We start from the raw sequence: 16,572 nt of genomic DNA on the forward strand, positions 1-16,572 counted from the left end.
CCAAGTGAGCGATGGGACTTTTGTTTACTGTCTTGAATTTTCCGTTACCCACATGTCTCCTACATGACACCTAACAAGCTGGTATAAACGCCACTAACTAATGGATCATTTTTTTTTTTTATTTCATTTCATTTTATGCATTAAGTTTCCACACAAATCATACATTATAGTGTTTACAACATTAATCCATGACAATGTAAAGTAACACATAAATTATAAGTTATAAGTTCAGTATATTTATACAAATAGCATTTGCATGACACAAAATCAATTGAAATCATTCTCAAGTACATTACAATTATGACGGATTAAAAAAAAAAAAAAAAATGTGTGGTGGGATCCTACATAGAAGCGTGTTATGACCTAATACACAAAGTGATAACTTGTGCATCTTTCTTCAGAGCATGATCGATTTCTTATTCTCTTTTCTTCATAGTCATGTGATACGATTACACTGAATCTTGGCTTCAATGCGTCGGTGGCAGAGAACAGACAAGTACAAGGTCGCGTGGTACATCTTGTACATACTGTGAACAATGATACGTCGGTTGTGGACAATACGTCGTAGATGGCGCTGTCCACTGTATTGCTTGTAACAAGTCCTGCACGAAGATAGCATAAGGGTAACCATGGAACTAGAGGTCTCTATTTCTGTAGTCAATAGCTCCATGGAGTGATTACCGGTACATACTTTATTGGATATTGTTCAGTAAAATCTACGCAGAAGTCTCGACCAATAAGATTGCATTTATGTAACATTTCATCCAATGAATTTGACATAAATGCGTCGAACCAGGTGGGAACTGCTGCTCAAGCGTGATGAAAAAAAAAATAATATCTATTAATGACAGCAAGAACACAAAATGAAACAAATGTGTGTGGGGTTTTTTTTTTCCTGCTTAAATATGTCCATATCATTCTATAAATCAGATGATGAATTTGTCTATTCGCAGGAGTTGCACTCAGGGGGTTAATAACAGTGGAAACGTCCATATTATTAATTTTGTCAAGACATAACACAACATTCTTCTGTTATGAACAGCTGTAACTCGTGTCTATGTGTATAATACAGAGAAAACATTAAAAAAACGCGACAAAAAGGGGGTTACTCCTTTCAATTGACAATCTCATACTTCCATCGATGATGTATATTTCAAGGAGGTCTACAGTAATGATTAAAGGCATTTTATGCAGATGAAACATAATCCCAGTTTTAGGAGTGCTATAAGTAGTTCTTATAAGTCAAATAGGGATAGAAACAGCCAATGTAAAGAAACTAATCTTAATCAGTAATCAGTGGTATAAGTATGTTGTTAAATGCACAAAATTCGAACTAGGGTGCAGTTGAACCATTGCGCAGTTATAAAAAAATTGCTTCTAGCATAACCGTCTACGGTTATGGTTTGTGGAAAAAATAGTGATATTTCCTTTTATTTTACGTTTCACTTTTGTGTGTGTGTGGTTTTTTTTTTTTTTTTTTGGTTTGTTTCATATAATGGTAGAATGTTTTGTGGTACAAATGCGATAACTCGAACAATTTTATTTACTGCTCCCAGTGGTTAACAGTACTTTTAATAAGCCAGTTTACAGTCGTACTTTGCGCATGGGCAGAAAAACGTCATTTATACAATAAGGCATGTTTGGTTTTGAACTCACGGAGATAAACATCCCTGATGCAATGATTATTCATGTAACCCTTGGAAATCGTGCTCACTAGCACATCCACCTAACAGCAAGCCTGATTCAATGTTGGTAGAAAGACACAAAACAATTGACAGGAATGCCTATACCGAAGTGTCAATTGACAGCCCATTCTTGCCACCTACTCCGCGCGAGTCAGTTCTTTGTTTTAACGTGAATCCCATAAATTGTGGAATGTGTCTAACCAATTGAGAAAAACAGAAAGGTCAATCAGCTGTCAATTGAGCCGATGTACCTTGTGAACTGCTTTATTGAGCAGATTTGAAAAGGTGGTGATAGTGAAAGAATGCCTCTTACACCAAACACTGTAAAGCAAAACCTTGATCAGACCGTCCCGTTGCCGGGGAGAACTTTTGTCAGAAGAAGCACGAGCGGAATTTGGTCTAAGTGTGGGGCTTTATACTCTTTTGTCACCTACTTGTAATCGTTTTCTCATAAGACTTTGTTGGCGATGAGGCTGGGTTCACATTAGTCTAGCGGGCGACGTATTTTTAGCCTAAATCAGTGACTGGCAGTCAATAGAGGGCGCGACGATGTGGAAGTCAAGTTGACTAAAAATACGTCTAGTAAGAAACCTCCGAATAGAGGCGTGGAACCGGGTGTGGCAAGACAGTTGTCAGTCGTCAACTCTCGAAGTTTTATTGGCTGAGCATCGGATGTCAATCAAAACACGTCGCAGAGACCGAAGAAATGCTAGTCTATTCTCCTAGGTATACTACAGATAATCTTTCAATAAAAACACAGTTTGCCTGTCTCTTTCAGCTTACTACAGTATTTTTTCACTCTTTTCCATACTTTTTGAGGTGTACTACATCTTACCTTACTTCAAATAGAAAAGAATGATGGTAATCAGTGCAACTGACTTCAGTTGTAAATCTATGAGGGTTTTGCACGTGGAAACTACGCCTAAATTACTGCCGAATGCAAACCTTCAATTACTGGAGTAAAGTCTACTTGATATTTACTTTAATTGTACGTTTCGGAAATGTATTTAATATCACACACTCCCCTTTATTATTTTTAATCTTGAGTTACCACATATTTTGTATTAAACTTTGCATGATATTTGCTTAACATCAATAAAGCTACCGTCAAGACATCAATCTCTATATCGGAGCACAATAGACTTTAAACTGGCATTTTCTGTCGTGTTCACGCGTGATCACATTGTCACGGAATTACCCGTCCGCGGTAACATGGGCGTCCAAGGGGAAAACAAAGACGAGCTGCCACACAAAAAGATTCATGCAAAGCCAAAGGCACCGGTGAAATATGGTGCATTCTTTGCAATCATGAAATTACGAGATGCCATCTATGTGGTCCTGGCAACAAGTAATGATAAACCGATTTAATCTGATTCACATTTCTTTACAAATGCAAATGAGGACATATTTCTGACCATTCCGAATGCATGCCAATGCAGAAATTTAAGCTAACCAATGTGGCTGATGCATACACACACACGCAAAGGAAGAAAAAAAAAAGCACGACCTACTTAGGGTGGGATTTCACGGAGCACGCGAACGATTTGCGAAGGACGCGAATGGCAAAATCCAGCATTCGCATTTTGGTCTGCAAAAGATCGCCAAACGAACGTGAAGGTTCGGAAGCGTCGCCAATTGTTCGCGAATGTCGTTTTTACTTCGGCGAGAATTTCAAAAAAGTTTGAAATTTTCTGCGAACCTTTTCCGCACATTTGGTCGTGATTTGCTCGTGAATTGTTCTCGAAAGTGTCTTTAAAGCCTCGTCATATGCGTAAGACCTTCGCAAGACACGCGTGATGTTCGCAAAATGTTCGTGAAACCCCAAACGGACTCCGAAACTTTGGAGAATGTCTCGCGTATGTTACGCGAAATCTCCGAAGTTTTTGCGATCATTTTACGACGTAATGGCAAACTGTTCGCGTACCTTTTGAGACATTCTCGCGAACGTTTAGCGCACGTTTGGGGGATGTATGACCTATACGTTTTCTACAAATAAAAATCGTAGCATACACCTAAACATCAAACAATTATTAACAACTATAGTAACAAAAGAAATTAAAGACTAGCAAAGAGAAAGAAATGTTTGAAATACCAAAAAAAAATCGCAGAATACAGTTAAAATTAATCTAAAGTATGTACAATTTCATTTGAAGTATAAAGATTATGTGTTGGAGGAACTGCAAAAAAAAAAAAAAAAAGAGATCATATGCTTTACTAGTGGAGATACGTCCCAGGAAAAAAAAAAATGTAGGCAAGCACACAATAGAAAAATGAGAGAAAAAGAAAGGAGAAATAGAGGAAAAAAAAAATTCAACTCAAGACAGCTTCCACCTCTCCTTGGGTACATTTTCTCCTATAATTATTGAACATTTTTCGTTGTTCGCATTTCCGTCGCGTGTTCTTCGTGTACGTAACATGCTGTACTTTAGCAATGATACACACGACATTCGCACATACGTCGTGAAAACTTCGCACAAATTGCGCAAGAATAGTTTTCGGCTTCATTGTCGGAAAACATTCGGAGAAAAACTTTTCCGAATGTTGGATTTTGTCATTCGCGTCCTTCGCAAATCGTTTCACGGAGCACGCGAACGATTTGCGAAGGACGCGAATGGCAAAATCCAGCATTCGCATTTTGGTCTGCAAAAGATCGCCAAACGAACGTGAAGGTTCGGAAGCGTCGTCAATTGTTCGCGAATGTCGTTTTTACTTCGGCGAGAATTTCAAAAAAGTTTGAAATTTTCTGCGAACCTTTTCCGCACACTTGGTCGTGATTTGCTCGTGAATTGTTCTCGAAAGTGTCTTTAAAGCCTCGTCATATGCGTAAGACCTTCGCAAGACACGCGTGATGTTCGCAAAATGTTCGTGAAACCCCAAACAGACTCCGAAACTTTGGAGAATGTCTCGCGTATGTTACGCGAAATCTGCGAAGTTTTAGCGATCATTTTACGACGTAATCGCAAACTGTTCGCGTACCTTTTGAGACATTCTCGCGAACGTTTAGCGCACGTTTGGGGGATGTATAACCTATACGTTTTCTACAAATAAAAATCGTAGCATACACCTAAACATCAAACAATTATTAACAACTATAGTAACAAAAGAAATTAAAGACTAGCAAAGAGAAAGAAATGTTTGAAATACAAAAAAAAAATCGCAGAATACAGTTAAAATTAATCTAAAGTATGTAAAATTTCATTTGAAGTATAAAGATTATGTGTTGGAGGAACTGCAAAAAAAAAAAAAAAAAAATCATATGCTTTACTAGTGGAGATACGTCCCAGGAAAAAAAAAAATGTAGGCAAGCACACAATAGAAAAATGAGAGAAAAAGAAAGGAGAAATAGAGGAAAGAAAAAAATTCAACTCAAGACAGCTTCCACCTCTCCTTGGGTACATTTTCTGCCATGATTATTGAACATTTTTCGTTGTTCGCATTTCCGTCGCGTGTTCTTCGTGTACGTAACATGCTGTACTTTAGCAATGATACACACGACATTCGCACATACGTCGTGAAAACTTCGCACAAATTGCGTAAGAATAGTTTTCGGCTTCATTGTCGGAAAACATTCGGAGAAAAACTTTTCCGAATGTTGGATTTTGTCATTCGCGTCCTTCGCAAATCGTTCGCGTGCTCCGTGAAATCCCACCCTTACGAAACTGAAGAATAACACGCACGATATGTGACCATGGCCAAAGCGCCGGAAAAGACAGGTGATGGTAATTTTTTATCCAATTTCACGGTTGTCAAATCAAACATCCACGAATAATTTTTTTATACATGCTTATATAGTTGGTAGCTCATGGTAATTCCTATACCTTATTTTCCTGGTTTTCATATCTCAGAAAGTGCTTCGAGGGACGTTATACATTGGTTGAAAAGTTAAAGTTTTATTTCCAGGTGTACAGCAGGTCAACGTGGCATCACAAAGTATAGACATTAGGTAAATGTTTGGAAATGCGCGAGCGCCAGCAGTATTTTGTATATTTTTGTTGAAAGTGTCAAATATGACTAGGAAGTATAGGCGTAAATGGGTAAAGCATACTCTTTAAATATGGATGCACCTCGAGTGAGCATGAGGACATCTGAATTGGAATTTTCAAAATTGTTACTCTTAATGCAGTGACGAACGATTTCAGATAGAAGCTTCGCTAGCATGTGGAGATTCACCATTCTCACTCCATAGAAGATGTCAAACACGATACCGCTGTTACGCTTCGCGAAAGACCCTGTTATCTCTTTTATCAGCACACTGTAATAGTTTTCAAGCTTTATCCATCATGATTTTCTGCATCTATTCAACCAAATATCTGTATAAATAACTTGCGTTAGTGGCTAGCGCACGAAAGCCAGAATTTTCATTGCTTTGATATACGTTTGCCTGAAAAAAAGACACTTTTCACAGTGTCCAATTCAGCTGACAAAGAAAGTGACTCTGTTCGTATAGCGAAACATGGAAATGCGATCCTCTATCAGATTCTGTCCAGCGACACATATATCACCAGTCATGATGGAAGTGCCTCAATAGAGTAATAACTTATCGAATAATAGGGTATGAAGTGAAACCTTGCATTCTATATGTGTGCGAATAGACCGACAACTTATTTCAACGACTACTAGTAGGCCCTACTGTAAAACATGCTGTCATAAAACGTCAAGAGTCGTTTAATGACTATGGAGAAATAGCGTCAACGATTTATATGATCATGGTGAAAATGACTTAAATCTATGATGATTATTATGATATATCAATTTGGGAGATGAATATATTTGTAATTTATGGATAAATGATGGAATTTTGTGACAGAGGCGCTGAAACGCTTTCTGTATTGCCCTTCTTTTGAGAAAATAAGGTTGCCTGTGACAAGTACTTTTACCACCATAACGTGCAAGACGAATGGGTCAGTATAATAATAATAGGACAACAGTTTAATCATCCATACAACAAATATTTTATCTCAAATGGCCATGATATAGTCGAGATAGCATTTACATTAGAAAGCAAAGGGGATTAAAGTTATGTTGGCTTTGAGAAAAGCAATAAGGTTGTTCAATCTTGCTATATATTTTTGCTCATATTCTCTATACTGGAAATTTATGCCAATAGGCCTACATTTTCAAATAGGCCTATATTGTGTAATACATGTTCACTCACGTGAACCAAATTCGGTTTGCAGTTCAGTCATAGTACACATAACAATGTGATTAGTTAGTTTTAATTCTACCAGTGGGTTGCAGTTTGCTCCAGTGCGCTGGCCTTGTGCATTGAAGTGCACTGATCATAATTCACTATTGTTGCTTATATTCCCTTCAAAAACAAGAAGACCAATTAAACACGGTTTTTATTAAGATGCGAGCGAACCATGACGATAAGAGCAGATGACTTGAAAGGAGTCCTAGAAACTATAGAAAATATTATCGAAATGCTGTGTATCCAACACAAAGAGATGGATGTTGTGCACAAGACGAAATACTTATTAGTAGCAGTAAAAAACATTTAACGAGGCAATGTAGATTATTAAAGGCATTGTTTACCATTGGGAGTAGTGATTTAAAAATGTTCGAATTATCATGTCAATTTTGATGCATTGTATAAAAAAAGCCCCAACCAATAAAGCCTTTCTCAATAAACTATAACTTAATATGGTTTAGTCTAGCTATTTTTTTTTATCATAACTTTTGTACCCAATTTGTATATTCAACAATACATAGTACTTAATTTTTACATTTGTCGTTTCTATCCCTAATCCAAATTTTAGAACTATTTTGAAGCACTTAAGCTGGGTTTTTGTTTCATCTGCACATGGTAAATAATGCCTTTAATTCAGTAAAGTTTCTTGAACTTGATCTACTCCCGTATCTAATCATCATCACTGTCACTATATCCCATCTTGTGCATCAGCATACTCGTTCATAGGCCAAACATCTGAGCCATCTTCAGACGTGAGATCATCAAGTTCAATGTTCTCTGTTGATGAAAGCTCAGTTTCACTTCTTCCCAGACAAGTGTAATGAGGTGTCCATATGTACTTCGCTATATCAGCACATGAAAAGTGATATCTCCTGAGAAATTCATTCTTGGTCATATGTACATTGCATTCAGTGATAATTTTGTCTATGGTGGCCTGGGGCAAGTATGAGGATTTGTCGTCAGTGCTCATAACTTGGCATTTGTCACCATTGAGCCTCATTCCCCAGTCGGATGCCCATTTTTTTTTCAGTTGAAATAAATCTTATAACTTGAGATAATCGCGCTGAGACTTGACTTATTTTTTTAATTGGTAGTCATCTACCAAAAGGAGTAATGAGTCGGGACTTGAGGGTATTTGGTAGGTCGTTTATTCAGCACAAAGATAGTAACCGCCTGAGAACTGTTCGGTAACGTATCAAAAGCTTTGGAAACATCCAAAAAGATGGTGTCAGTCTGGATCTTCTTGCCATGGGCAAGAAAAAGATCATACATTGTTGTGAGGAGCTGGGCAATTGTTCACTAGTCTAAAACCATGATTAAAGGGCGACGGGATGTTGTGATTCTCCAAATGTTGCAAGAATGCTTACGTATCATCTGCTCACGTTTTTAACACATCACGGATGTCAGGGAGACAGGTCTGTAATTTCCTGGTTGATGTGTATCTCCTTTCCTCGACACTGGTGTGACATGAGCAGACCTCCAGTTAGATGACAAGTTGCCTGTATCTACTGACAACTGAAGAGAAAGATATTCCCCAGCACTGGAGCCAGCTCCTTTGCACATTCTTTTTGCACTGTGTTAGGTAATGGGTCGGGACCTGTGCAGTCTGGACCTGTGGCTTCGAAACCTCTATTCTCCCGAACAGAGTTTCCACACCGTTGACTGTGTAGCGGTGTGCTGTTCATGGAGGGTGGAGTAACTATGTCTGGTATCAGATAAGACACTCTCGTGAAGAAGGACTTGAACTCTTTAAGGAACATCTGAGCCTTAGTTTTGCTGTCATGAATTCGGTCTTCCTATTTGTTTGAATGGGGATGCTGGTTCTGTCCTGGCGTTTCAATGAAATATATCTCCAAAAGGGCTTGAGGTTGTTTTATTTACCTCTGTATTGTGTATTTGAGCCCTCAAATGCAAGCACATGTCTCTCGGAGAAACCTTCTTGATATAACAAATTGAGACGGATGTAACTCTTGGCAAAGTGGTTTTTAACGATTTAATTAGTTATTAAGTCATATTGTTGACTGAATCGATTTCGTCATCGTGGTTGTCTTTTCTCTTCACTCTTTATTGACAACCTCATCATGTATTTGAGCCGTCTAATCCAAACCACCTATCTCTTCGAGAAAACGTCTTGATTAAGCATTGTAAGAAGTATGCAGCACTCAGCAAAGTGGTACGAAGAGTTGGTGTGTAACTTCAGCAGATTGTGGGCCGAATAGATTTTGTCAACGTTAATGCTTTTTTCGTCACCATGTATTTTATTTACAACTGACTGTTGAATTTGAGAACTCAAATGTAAAGTACATATCTCTGGGAGAAAACTTTCTGCTAAAGCACACTAAGGAGTATGCTACTTTAAGCAAAGTGGTATAACGATTTGATTTATTATTCAAGCATATTGTTGACTCAATCGACTTAGTCACCTCTGCTGCTTATTTTCGTCACCCTTTACTTGCACCTCATCATGTAGTATGGCCTCAAATCCACAGCACATGTTTCTTGGAGAAAACGTCTTGATATAGCGTATTGGAAACCAGGCATCTCTCAGCAAAGTGATACAACGATTTGATGCATTACCCAACCTCACTGATTCATTGATAAACACTGCAATTTCGTCACCGTTGCTGCGTTTTTCGTAACCTTTTATGTACAACGGTCCTATGCCCTTCAGTCCTCTTATCTAAAGCACATGTCACTTTGAGAATAATTCTTGATACGCTCATTGAGATCCATGCACCTCTAAATACTTTGACATAATAATTCGATGTATGTAAGCATATCGTTTGCTGCATCGATTTCTTCGCCGTAGTTGCCTCTTTCGTCACCCTTTATATACAACTTTCTCATGTATTGGATCTCTCGAATGCAAAGCATAATATATATCTCTGGGAGAAAACTTTTTGTAGCACATTGACAAGCATGTAGCTCTCAGAAAAGTTGCATAGTGATTTGATGCGTAGTTTTTGCATAATGTTGGCTGAATCAATTCCGTCACCGTGCCGCCTTTTTCGCCACCCTTTATTTACAACTATCTCAGCGTGTCCTTCAAATCCAAAGCATTTGTAATTTGGAGAAATTTGGAGCATACCATTTTAAGAGGAATTCAAAGTTTATTTGATGAAAATCGGGTTTGGAATAACTGAAACATCCAAAAACAAGGTAAAACAAAGCGATCGTTACAAAGTGTGGGTCCCACACTTTATTAGAATCGTTCTTTTTTGGATATCTCAGCCATTTCAAAACCAATTTTTATCAAATAAACGTTGAATTCCTCATAAAATTGCATGCTCCTTCATATTTCATATGAGATTTCTCATTATCTCACCTGAAAATGTTAGAAACCTGAAATTAGGTCTCAACCAGAACTGTACGATCCCTTTAAAGGACAAGTTCACCTTCATAGACATGTGGGTTAAGTGAATGCAGCAATATTAGCAGAACATATTAGTGATAATTTAAGGAAAATCGGACAATTCGTTCAAAAGTTATGAATTTTTGAAGTTTTTGCTCAGTCTTGGCTGGATGACAAGACTAATATGGCTTGTGATGTCACATGTGTACAACAATAAAAAGAAAGTATAAAGAAAATCAAACATATTTCCACTTTTCTCGCATAACAAAAGAACAATCGACTTCTCTATTTCAGAAGGCGAGGGGGATAATGTTACTCATATAACATACGTCGGTAACAAGTCCAGGAAATATGCACTTTATTCAAAAAGCGAAGTTTTATGAAATTCTCTTATTATTATCGTCATAATCATAGTTCTATGCATATAACATCACAGTCTTCTCATGTAGCAGTGATTGTGCAGATACTTTACAAATTCATAACTTTTAAACGGATTGTCAAGTTTTCCTCAAATTTTCACTGATGTGTTCTACTAATATTGTTGCATTCACTTAACCCTCATGTCTATGAAGGTGAACTTGTCCTTTAAATACATGAAACAGTTGTACATATAGGGTGACGAAAATGAGAGGCAACAGTGACAAAATTGCAATGTTTATCAATGAATCAATGAGGTTGGGTAATACATCAAATCGTTGTATCACTTTGCTGAGAGGTGCCTGGTTTCCAGTACGCTATATCAAGACGTTTTCTCCAAGAGACATGTGCTGTGGATTAGAGGCTATACTACATGATGAGGTGCAAGTAAAGGGTGACGAAAATAAGCAGCAGAGGTGACAAAATCGATTGAGGCAACAATATGCTTAAAATGATATTATACATAAATATAAATGCATTCACTCAATCTACATGTCTAGTAAGGTGAACTTGTCCTTGAAGAACTCGAATGCAAAGCATATACCTCTGCGACAAAAACGTTTTGAAATAGTTCATTGAGAAGCACGTACGTCTAAACAAATTGGTGTAACGATTTGATGTAATATTTTAGCATATTGTTGGTTTAATCCATTTCGTCACCGTTGTTGCCCTTTTTCGTCACCCTATATTCACTTTGTCATCATGTATTTGAGCCTATAATCTAGAACACTTGTCTCTTGGAGAAAACATATTGATGTAGAGCATTTGGAAGCCTGCAACTCTCAGCAAAGTGGTATTACGAATTGATGCATTACCTGAGCATGTCGTGGCTTGATTAATTTCGTCACCGTTACTGCCTTTTTTTCGTCATCCTGTCTGGTTCTGGATGTAGTACGGTGCAGGACTTTGCGGTATAAGGCACCGGGTGAGAGAGGGCACGTTGGGAGCGTTGGTAGTCAGAATGAAGAAGACTTTGCTTAATCTTTGCTTTGAAAATCTCCTTAATATACTGTTAACGACTTCAGCTGGAATTTAATTCCAAACCAGGATCGGTTTCACCAAAAAAGAAAAAAGAAAAAAGAGCGAAACTCGGTCGGTATACTGATGTGCTACAGTGAATTACTGTGTAACATTTAGTTTGATTTGTAACGTAATTTTCGACATTTTTTTCTTACGTTACATTCTTTATATTTCTTTGCTGTAATATTTCGCTTGGGTCTTACTTTAGTGAAAACAATTCCAGAATATAGGGCTGGGACCAACCCCTCTACCACTTTGAAGAATGATTTTAATCTCCAGACCTGGCATCCCAAGGTAAGAGTTGGCAAGTTCAGTTTCTCCCTCATGCACGTTGTACAGTCTGGATCGCGGAAAATGTAGTCACTGCATATGAACCGTACAGCTCTTCGTTGTGGGGTTTTCCCCTGTCTGTCAACTCTTTGATATACTTGAGCCATATATTCCAAAACACTTTTCTCTTTGATATAACGTCTTGATATCGCACGTTGGGAAGTACACAAGTCTCAGTAAAGCGGTATAACGAGTTGATGTACTGGTAATAAAGAATATTGTTGGCTGATTCGATTCCGTCACCGCTGCTGCCTGTTTTCGTCACCCGTTATTTACAACTATCTGATGCGTTTGAGCCCACTAATCCAAGCCCACATGTCTTGCATAAAATGTCTTCATAAAGCACAATAAGAAGCACACAGCTCTCAGTAAAGTGATATGCCGAGTTGATTTATTACTTGAGCAGAATGTGGGCTGATTCGATTCCGTCACCGCCGTTGCCTGTTTTCGTCACCCTTTACCTACAAATGACTGATGCATTTGAGCCCTCTAATCCAAAGGACACATCTCTTGGATATAACACCTTGACAAAGCACATTGAGAAGCATGCATATCTCAATGAAGTGATATGACGAGTTGATTTATTGCTTGAGCAAAATGTGGGCTGATTCGATTTCGTCACTGTTGCTGCCTGTTTTTGACACTATTTATTTACAACTGTCTGATGCATTTAAGCCCTCTAATCCAAAGCATACGTCTCTTGGATAAAACGTATTGATTTAGCAAACTGAGAACCATGCAACTCCCAAGAGAGTGGCGTGACGAGTTGATATATCACGTAAGCACATTTTGATCTGATTTGATTTCGTCATAGCTGGTGAATTTTTCGTCAACTTTTACGCACAATTTTCTGATGCATTTCAGTTGTCTAATCCTTGTGTGTGTCAATGCGTGTGTGTGCACGTGTGTAGGCATGAATACGTGTGCGTTTTTTCATTCAATTTTTACTGCATAATATTTAATCTTTTTATTATTGCTGTCACATCAACGTATTTTGTAACTAAAAGAAGAATATTTCGTTTTCGGAATAACGAACCTGATTTTATTATCAGATTAACGATCCTTGGAATGATGAATCCCAGAAAGGACATGAAGGAACATATCAATCATTTCTTAAATCTTGTCAGAAAATACGAGTATTATCATTATTCTGAAAGGTCGAATCAAGTGAATGTTATTTCAACAACCACGCCTAACCTCTAAACGAGATGTTCCAGGCGAAAATGGTACAAGACTATTAAAGCAGAGCCACACGTGTCACTTCTAGCGATTTGGACATGGACACATCTCTCGCGTGTTGTGCCTCAGTTGCGTAATACGTCTTGTGTGTGTGTGCGTGCGTGTTTGTATGTGCATTTTACCACAGTTGTTCGCTTGTTGATGATACTCAATTTAGTCATACATGCAAACAGAATGGCCACAAAGATGTCCTCATATATGCATTTGTAATGAAATGTGAATCAGATTGAATCGGTTTATCATTACTTGTTGCCAGGACCACATAGATGGCATCTCGTAATTTCATGATTGCAAAGAATGCACCACATTTCCCCTGGGCTTTTGGCTTTGCAGGAATCTTTTTGTGTCGCAGCTCCTCTTTGTTTTTCCCTTGGACGCCCATGTTACCGCGGACGAGTTCTTCCGTGACAGTGTGATCACGCGTGAACGCCACAGAAAATGCCTTTTTAAAGTCTTCGGTGCTCCGATATAGAGATTGATGTCTTGACGGCAGCTTTATTGATGTTAAGCACATATCATACAAAGTTTAATACAAAATATATGGTAACTCAAGGTTAAAAATAATAAAGGGGAGTAATGATATCAAATGCATTTCCGAAACGTACGATTGAAGTAAATATCAAGTAGACTTTACTCCAATAACTGAAAGTTTGCATTCGGCAGTAATTTGGGCGTAGTTTTCACGTGCAAAACCCTCATAGATTTACAACTGAAGTCAGTTGCACTGATTGCCATCGTTCTTTTCTATTTGAAGTAAGGTAAGATGTAATACACCTCAAAAAGAATGGAGAAGAGGGAAAAATACTGTAGTAAGCTGAAAGAGACAGGCAAACTGTATTTTTATTGAAAGATTATCTGTAGTATACCTAGGGGAGTAGACTAGCATTTCTTCGGGCTCTGCGACGTGTTTTGATTGACATCCGATGCTCAGCCAATAAAACTTCGAGAGTTGACGACTGACAACTGTCTTGCCACACCCGGTTCCACGCCTCTATTCGGAGGTTTCTTACTAGACGTATTTTTAGTCAACTTGACTTCCACATCGTCGCGCCCTCTATTGACTGCCAGTCACTGATTTAGGCTAACAATACGTCGCCCGCCAGACTAGGTTCACATTAGTCTCAGGCGCGGTGGAGCACCCCAATTTGCATCTCATTATCGCCCCGTTCTATTTGAATTTCCAACGGGCATCCACGGCTGCCCGAAACTGTGTGCATGAAAAAGTCAAATCTTTACCTTCTCATTGTGCCGCTATGCGTGCCGCTAGTAAACTCAAACTTCCCACACTATCTAAGTTTTTAAAAACCTTCCTTTTGATGAAAAAATTATGAAATTTGCTGCACTAGAACTTGAGATATTAAAGCGTTTTGAAAATCACCTCTCGCAAAACATGCGCTCTGTTTTTTTTCCGACTGGACTATGGCCGGGCTCCAATGTGTCCGAAACTGGCAACATAAGTTCATCAGGCCTCAATCCATATATGGTGAAAGTTTTCGCTTTGTACCACCTGTACTTTTTGAGAAATCAACTTGTTTCTACAGGGTTTGGAATAGAAAATTGTAGTCGGCGAAACAATTGAAAATGACGTCATTTCTTTTCCCGTAATATTGGGCATGCGTGGTACGTGAGATTCAGGATTTCGTGCTCATTGTTGGTTTGCATGTGACGCAGTCAATTTTGCTGAGTGTCGCACGGCGGTGATTGCTGAGCAGCTGCCGCGCACGCTGCATGCAGCAATGCGTTGTGTGTGCTGTGACATGCAACGCCACAGTGACGCGATTAATTATACATGGGACCGACCTGTACGCTTTGCGTTCGTGTCATTTTTGACATCACCTTCTGTTTTTTTTCCGACACAACCATGGCCGGGAATATTATAGTATGGAATTTAAAATGCAAGCAGATAAATAAATTTCGGTGTACTTTGTTTGAATGGCGCTTTTGTTCCGCAATCACACTTCGTGAATTTTAGGATGATTTTCGAGGCATATTTTTGGTAATTTTGCTCGCCAGGTTTTCGCTAAAATTTCACATTTTATCATTGTCAAATCCTTTAATATGTTATATGTGCACATTCGGACATGTTTTCAAATTCAAACTAACTCAATTTTAATCCGAAAATAGGTTTCCTGAAATTGTTATTAGCTTGAGAAGTTGTTTACTTTTTCTCAACTACGCGAGTACATGTTGTTTACTTTATGCAAATGAGGTTCGGCTGCCGATGGATTTCTGCGAGATAATTGGGGTGCTCCACCGCGCCTGGTCTAGCTTCTGGACTCTTCTTACTCGTAGCGGTGATTCAGTGTACGCGACAAGTCGTATGAGGGCGTGACACCCGAGGATTGCGATACGCCGAGAACTGCGATACCCGCAAAGAGATTTTTCGCAGTCACTGGGGAAAATCTCTTTGGATACCCGAGAATGAGCGCGCAGCCTCTCGATTATGGCAATCATAAAATTTGCGCCCTCTCTTGGTTTATCGCACCAAGGAAAAGGGGACGGAGCCCAGACTAGGTTCACATTAGTCTGGCTTCCAGACCCTCTGCCCATACTATTTCGCTATCCATGATATTAACGCCCTCAACGTCAAAAACTAGTATAGTTTAAGTTGATTTTCTCGCGCAGAGGGTCTGGAAGCATTCGTCTTGGAGTTAATGGATTCCGCCCGATTTTGGGCGGAATCCATAAATCTGTCAGCGCTCCCGTCCTCTGAAGCGCGAAATTCGAATTATCCTGCTCAGCGTGTTATCAGAGCCGGGTGGTGGGAGGACTCTCCCTACTACCTGTGTGTTGGCATTGCGGCGTGTGTGTACCAATGGTGTGGATGCTGTATACTGTAGTATGCAGGATGAGGGTGATGGTATACATTCAGGGAGGCGTATATTCTACCTCTCTGCACACGAACATTCGGACTTTTCTAAGATCTAAAGTAAGGTCGGATGGAAGAATCGGCAATCGTAGACAGTGTGTACTCCATGATGTGTATTCCTAAAAGTTTTCGATGTTTTTGATTGTTACTCACGTTTTTTCCTGTTTACTACTATATAGATGCGCACAATGGTCAAGTGAACTATGTTTCCAATAAAATTAAAGCAGACCATTTTGTGTCATTGTGTCTATCGACGAAATCAAAAATCACATATCCTTGTTACTTATGTTGTAAGCTCAATGAGGAATAGGTGTCCAAGGAAGATTTTTTTTGTTTGTTTCTTCATTTGTGCTGGGTTGTTTTTTTTTTTTTCAACTAATGTAGGGCCTATAGTGCAATACAATCAGTAAAGTTAACAATTGCGAACCACATTTCCCTTCCTTCCTTTACAAAGTATCTCAATTACCAT

This window comes from Diadema setosum, chromosome 12 (genome assembly GCF_964275005.1).
Source record: "Diadema setosum chromosome 12, eeDiaSeto1, whole genome shotgun sequence".
Classification (NCBI taxonomy): Eukaryota; Metazoa; Echinodermata; class Echinoidea; order Diadematoida; family Diadematidae; genus Diadema; species Diadema setosum.